At 38.1% G+C, this 5,258-nt stretch overlaps 1 pseudogene; it reads left to right on the top strand.

Annotated features, from left to right (window-relative positions):
- Window positions 1-288: 288 nt before the first annotated feature.
- Window positions 289-1,586, top strand: LOC148100261 (E3 SUMO-protein ligase ZBED1-like; annotated as a pseudogene).
- Window positions 1,587-5,258: the final 3,672 nt, after the last annotated feature.

Below are 5,258 nucleotides of genomic sequence, written 5' to 3'. Positions count from 1 at the left end.
ACATGTATCTTTATGTAACAATGCAAAACTAAACAACAAATCAGTGTAATCAGCAATAGGGCTGCCACGATTAGTCGACTAGTCACGATTATGTCGACTATCAAAATCGTCGACGCCTAATTTAATAGTCGATCCGTCGTTTGAAGCGTCGTAAAATCCTGAAAGGTGCAGGAATGACAGTAGGATTTAAGAGTGTAATAACGGACTGAAACAGAAGATGGCAGAAATGCATCTACAAGGATGCCTTTAAACGCCAAAGACAAAGAAGAAGAAGCAGTCTCCGTTATCATGGCTACTCGGCAACGGAACTTGAAAGTCTGGGAGCATTTTGACAAAACAAAAGAAAAGAAGGTCCAATGCAAAATCTGCAAAATGGAACTTGCCTTCCATGGCAGTACGACGGCAATGCACGAGCATCTAAAAAGGAAGCACGTCGTGGCATCCGACGACGAAGTGGTACAGTCATCTCGGTAAGCTAATTGGCTAGTTAGCTGTTAACATTAGCGTAAACAGCGAGCTACTTATTACTTATTATTAGTGCTGTCAGCGTTAATAATGAAAAAATATACAGTAATATATTTCCCTAATGCTTACTATTGTTCCAAATCATCTCATATCTTTAGGTAAAGCAGACCCTTGGTGGTATCAAAGGTTTCTTCACCCTGACTGCTGATATCTGGACCAGTCGTGCAACAGAGGCCTACCTTGGTGTGTCTTGCCATTTCCTGAGTGAAGATTGGAAGATGAAGAGCTTCATCCTTGACACCATGCCTCTTGAGGAGAGGCATACTGGTGCCAATATAGTGACATGGATGGAAGAGGTGCTAACAAAGTTTGACATCTTGCCTGCCAAAATAAAAGCAGTAGTACATGACGGTGGTTCCAATATGGTGGCAGCAATGCGACTGCTTGTAGAAAAACATGGATGGGCCTCTATCCGCTGTGCTGGACACACACTCCAGCTCATAGTCAATACTGCTCTCAAAGAAACCACCATCAGCAGAGCACTAGGTGCTGCTAGGCAGCTAGTGGAGCACTTTAAGAGAAGTGAGCTGGCTAGTACAAGGCTAAAAATGAAACAGGAGCAAATGAATGTGAAGAAAAATACACTGATCCAAGATGTCAGTACAAGATGGAATAGTACATTCCACATGATAAAGAGACTCCTCGAACAGCGCTGGCCTCTCACTGCCACTCTTTCAGATCCCGAGGTAACGCCAAGGGGGAAACACTACTTCGACTTGAAGCCAGAGCAGTGGGTGCTGCTTGAAGAACTGAAGCAAGGGTTGGCACCTTTTGAGACTGCTACTGTTTACCTTAGTGGACAGCAGTACACAACCGTTTCAGGTCTTCCACAGGTGGTCAAAGGGCTGACACGGGCTGTACACCAAAGCCAACTGGAGACGAGCTCAGGAAAATCGTTCATTGCCAGTGCAGAAAAAGGCATTACATAGAGATGGGGGAGTATATCCACTTTCTCAGCAGACAAAGAAAACCCTGTTATTCTCGCAGCTGCCTTAGACCCCGGATACAGAAAGTTGAAGTTTTTGGCTCCTGAAGATGTCATCAGTGCAGGGGACTGTTGAAGTGCTAGCTGTCAAAGAAGCAAATGCTAGGACACATGAGCATGCAAAAGTGCAGACGGCCAATGGTTCAGGTAGAATTGAAAAGACTCCTTTAGTCTGACACAGACAGTCAGGGTGACAATGAGGAAGAAGCATCTAAGGAGGACCAAGATGTCCAAAATGTGAGAAGTGAAGTTCAGCTGTACTTTAAGGAAGCCACAGTTTCTAAAAAGGATGATCCTCTTAAATGGTGGAGCGAAAATGAGGGACGTTTCCCCACAAAGCTAGCTAAATATTTTCTGTGCATTCCTGCAACCTCCACCCCATTGGAGCAGATCTTCTCCACAGCAGGGAACATCTGCTCTCAAAAAAGAGCAAGCTGTTCTGCAGAACATGTAGAAAAGCTAACTTTCCTGGCTATGAACAATAATCTTGGGTAGATTGCTATACTGACTATATAGTCCCAAAGTTCAATATAGATGTGAGCACTTTTGTTATATTTGTTTTCGGTTTGTTGCTTCAAACTAGAAATTTCATTAAAAGTTTAATAAACTATCATCGTGTCTTTATTTTTAGTTCCACATACCTTAAACACATTGAGCTGTAAGCTAATGATAGTTATATAAGAGCAGATGCATCCTGGTGCAATAAGCTGTACGTTTTACATCCATGATCTGATTAGTTGACTAATCGCAAAAATAATCGGTGACTAGTCGACTATCAAAATAATCGTTTGTGGCAGCACTAATCAGCAGTATACAGCACTACTAAATGGCAATGAAATTTTTTCCTTCCACATTTAGCCCAAACTTTCATGTTCTTCATATTGACTTATCCTTTTAAGTATGTAACACATTTTAAAACGATGCATATTTGTGCAACTCTTGAGATTAATTCCATATTCTTATACCCTTAACTGTCGGACACATTTGCCTTTGTGTGGTCCTAGCAAACTGATGCTTAAAATCAAACTTCCTTCTACTGTCCCCACTTCCTGAACACAATACAAACATGAATCACCATGGTCAATTCAGATGTCCAACACGGTTGCACAATTCATAACCCTCGTTGAATTACCATACATGTAGTCTGGAGTCATCTATCTATCTATATAAAGATAATAAGCTCAATCATGAGATGAATATTTATCGTAATAATCATGATAATCATTTAGGCCATAACTGTGCAGTCCTACTATAGAACATAATAATATGGTGTTGTTAAGCTTTCTCTCTTATTAAATATCTTCTCTTAATCAAAGTTAAAGAGTATAGTTTGAAATGTTCTGTAGTTGAAGACTGATTTCTATGGTCTATTGATTTGTCTATGTCATTTCTTGTATGTTTGCTTGTTTGTTTTTTTCCCCTTTCCTTATCAAAATTGATGTTTGCTCTTTTGAGACTAATTTTTCTTTTCCAAGTGTACAAACAGATTCACTCACCTGTGACGGTTTGCTGACAAAGACAGACTTTGGTTTGTAAGAAACTGTACTCATTATCTACTCTGCTCAGCACTCAGCACTAATAACTTGTTCCTGATAAAATTATGTTGTTTACTTTGAATTTACTTTTGGAAATGAACTTACAAGAGTGTTTTCCTTAGAATGACTGCTTCATGGGGCTGGACAACTATGACAGCTACTAATTTCCCTCATAGCTTTGACCCATCCAGCCAATGGAGCTCATAGCCAGTCCTGGTACTGCCATTCATACCTGCCAGTATGAATGTAAGGCAATTACAGAGGACACGTGTGGAAAGAATGTAAATGTAAATGGGCTTTACTTTTATAAAAATTGGTTGCAAGTTAAACTTATTATTGTAGCTTTACTTGACTTAGACAGAAATCTGGGCAATTCTGCTGACCATCAGCAGTATCACATTTTTAGTTCAGTGTGACTCAAGAGGTGAAATAGTGATACTTTACTTATTATTTTTCTGACAACTTTTAACTTAACACAAATATCCTTACATTTTAAAATCAAGCTTGCTACTTTAGGTTTAACAGATCTAAGGGATTTTTAAAAATTTTCTGTCACTACAGGCCTTCAAACATCAAGCCAATTTGACCCAAATGGAGGGCACAATATCACATAAAAGGCAGTACTGTTGGTCTATCCATAACAAGGGTTGTTGCACAACATGAGGTGAAAAGGGCATCATTTATAGCGCTACACTGAGGGGTTAAAGTAGGCTGAGATAATCCGATAATCTGTTGTGCTTACCACCAAAGGTTTCTCCACCAAATACCTGCACCTGTTTTGTTTGGGGATACTCACTTAACTCAGTGACAAGCAAATAAATGTATATCTTTGTATAACTTTTATGTAATATTTCTTCTGGATTTTTGATTTGATGTTCTGTCTCTTTCCATTAAAACAAAGCTACCATAAACATTAGACATGGGAAACGTGTGTAATGACGTGAGAAAACGTACAAACTCAGGAGGGGATCAAATAATTATTTCCCAGTCTGTAATAAATATTGTGTTTGCTCACTTTATGCATTTTTATAATGGTGAAGGGATCTACTGAATCACAATGCTTTTCATGGCTAACATTTTTTTTCTGTCACTTGAAATGTGAAATTCTTTTCTTTTTAAGCAGGTTAAAGGAATCATATAGAAATCTTACTGGGACATCTCATATCAACAGCATAAAATCTAAACATTATTCAGGCTTTTTTCTTTATTAGGACTTCCTTCTTCTTATAAGCAGGTTAAATGGACATGAGTGTTTAGTATGGAAGTGTTTGGTATTTTGTGACAGTGTAGTTTTATTTTACTTTGACAGTTGGAGATCTGAGGAATGTATTAGACAATCTAGGACTCACCTGAAAGAAACTCATTCACAACAAAAATGTATAATTAGAGGAAGTAAGTGTTTAGTACACTGAGATCCGAACATTTTTTTATTTCCATTTGATATATTTGCTTTATATTTCTGGACATAATAGACTGTCATTTTATGCCTATTTCATAATCAAATTGAATTACATACTAGGTGTTAATGCTTGTACACAATTCAAAGTCTAACTCTAAGTTACTTGCTAAAAGCAACTTAATATTTGAAATACTTAATCAATTTTGTCCTTTTCATTCTTTTAAATCCTTTTTGAATCCAAGTTAAAATATACCCCATTATACCCTAAATGTCTTTCCCATGTTGAAAGTGAATGAAAAGATGAGTCACCAGTGATTTTGGGCTGAAGCTGTTCTTTGAAAGTTCAATTATATCCAGTATATGACAAAATAAAAACAAGAAATACATACTAACCATTATATTTCATATAAGCTGAATTACAGAAAATTGCATAAACTATAAGTTGATTCTTTCCTATTTATGATCTTAGATGTCATTCGGATCTCAGTCTTTTGGCCACTACCCAAAGGTTGTGACCATACAGGAGGGGATGAATGTAGATAAACCTGTAAATCTATATCTTTGCCTTCACACTCAGCTCTCTCTTCACCACAACAGACCAGTAAACCATCGGCATCATTGTAAATGCTGCACCAACTTATCTGTCAATCTCCTATTCTACTCTCCCCTCACTTGTGACCTTAACATATTTAAACTCTTCCTTTTAGGGTAGCCAACTGTTCCCCCATCATATGCGGATTCCACTGTTTTCTGAGAACCATAGTCTAAGTCTGATTCTCATCCTGCCACTTCACAAAGCTGGAAAATGCCGAAG

The sequence above is a fragment of the Neolamprologus brichardi genome, chromosome 12 (assembly GCF_056152115.1).
Source record: "Neolamprologus brichardi isolate AB-2024 chromosome 12, ASM5615211v1, whole genome shotgun sequence".
NCBI classification, from domain to species: domain Eukaryota; kingdom Metazoa; phylum Chordata; class Actinopteri; order Cichliformes; family Cichlidae; genus Neolamprologus; species Neolamprologus brichardi.
The sequence above is the reverse complement of the archived record's forward strand: the minus strand, read 5'-3'. Positions and strand labels throughout refer to the sequence as shown.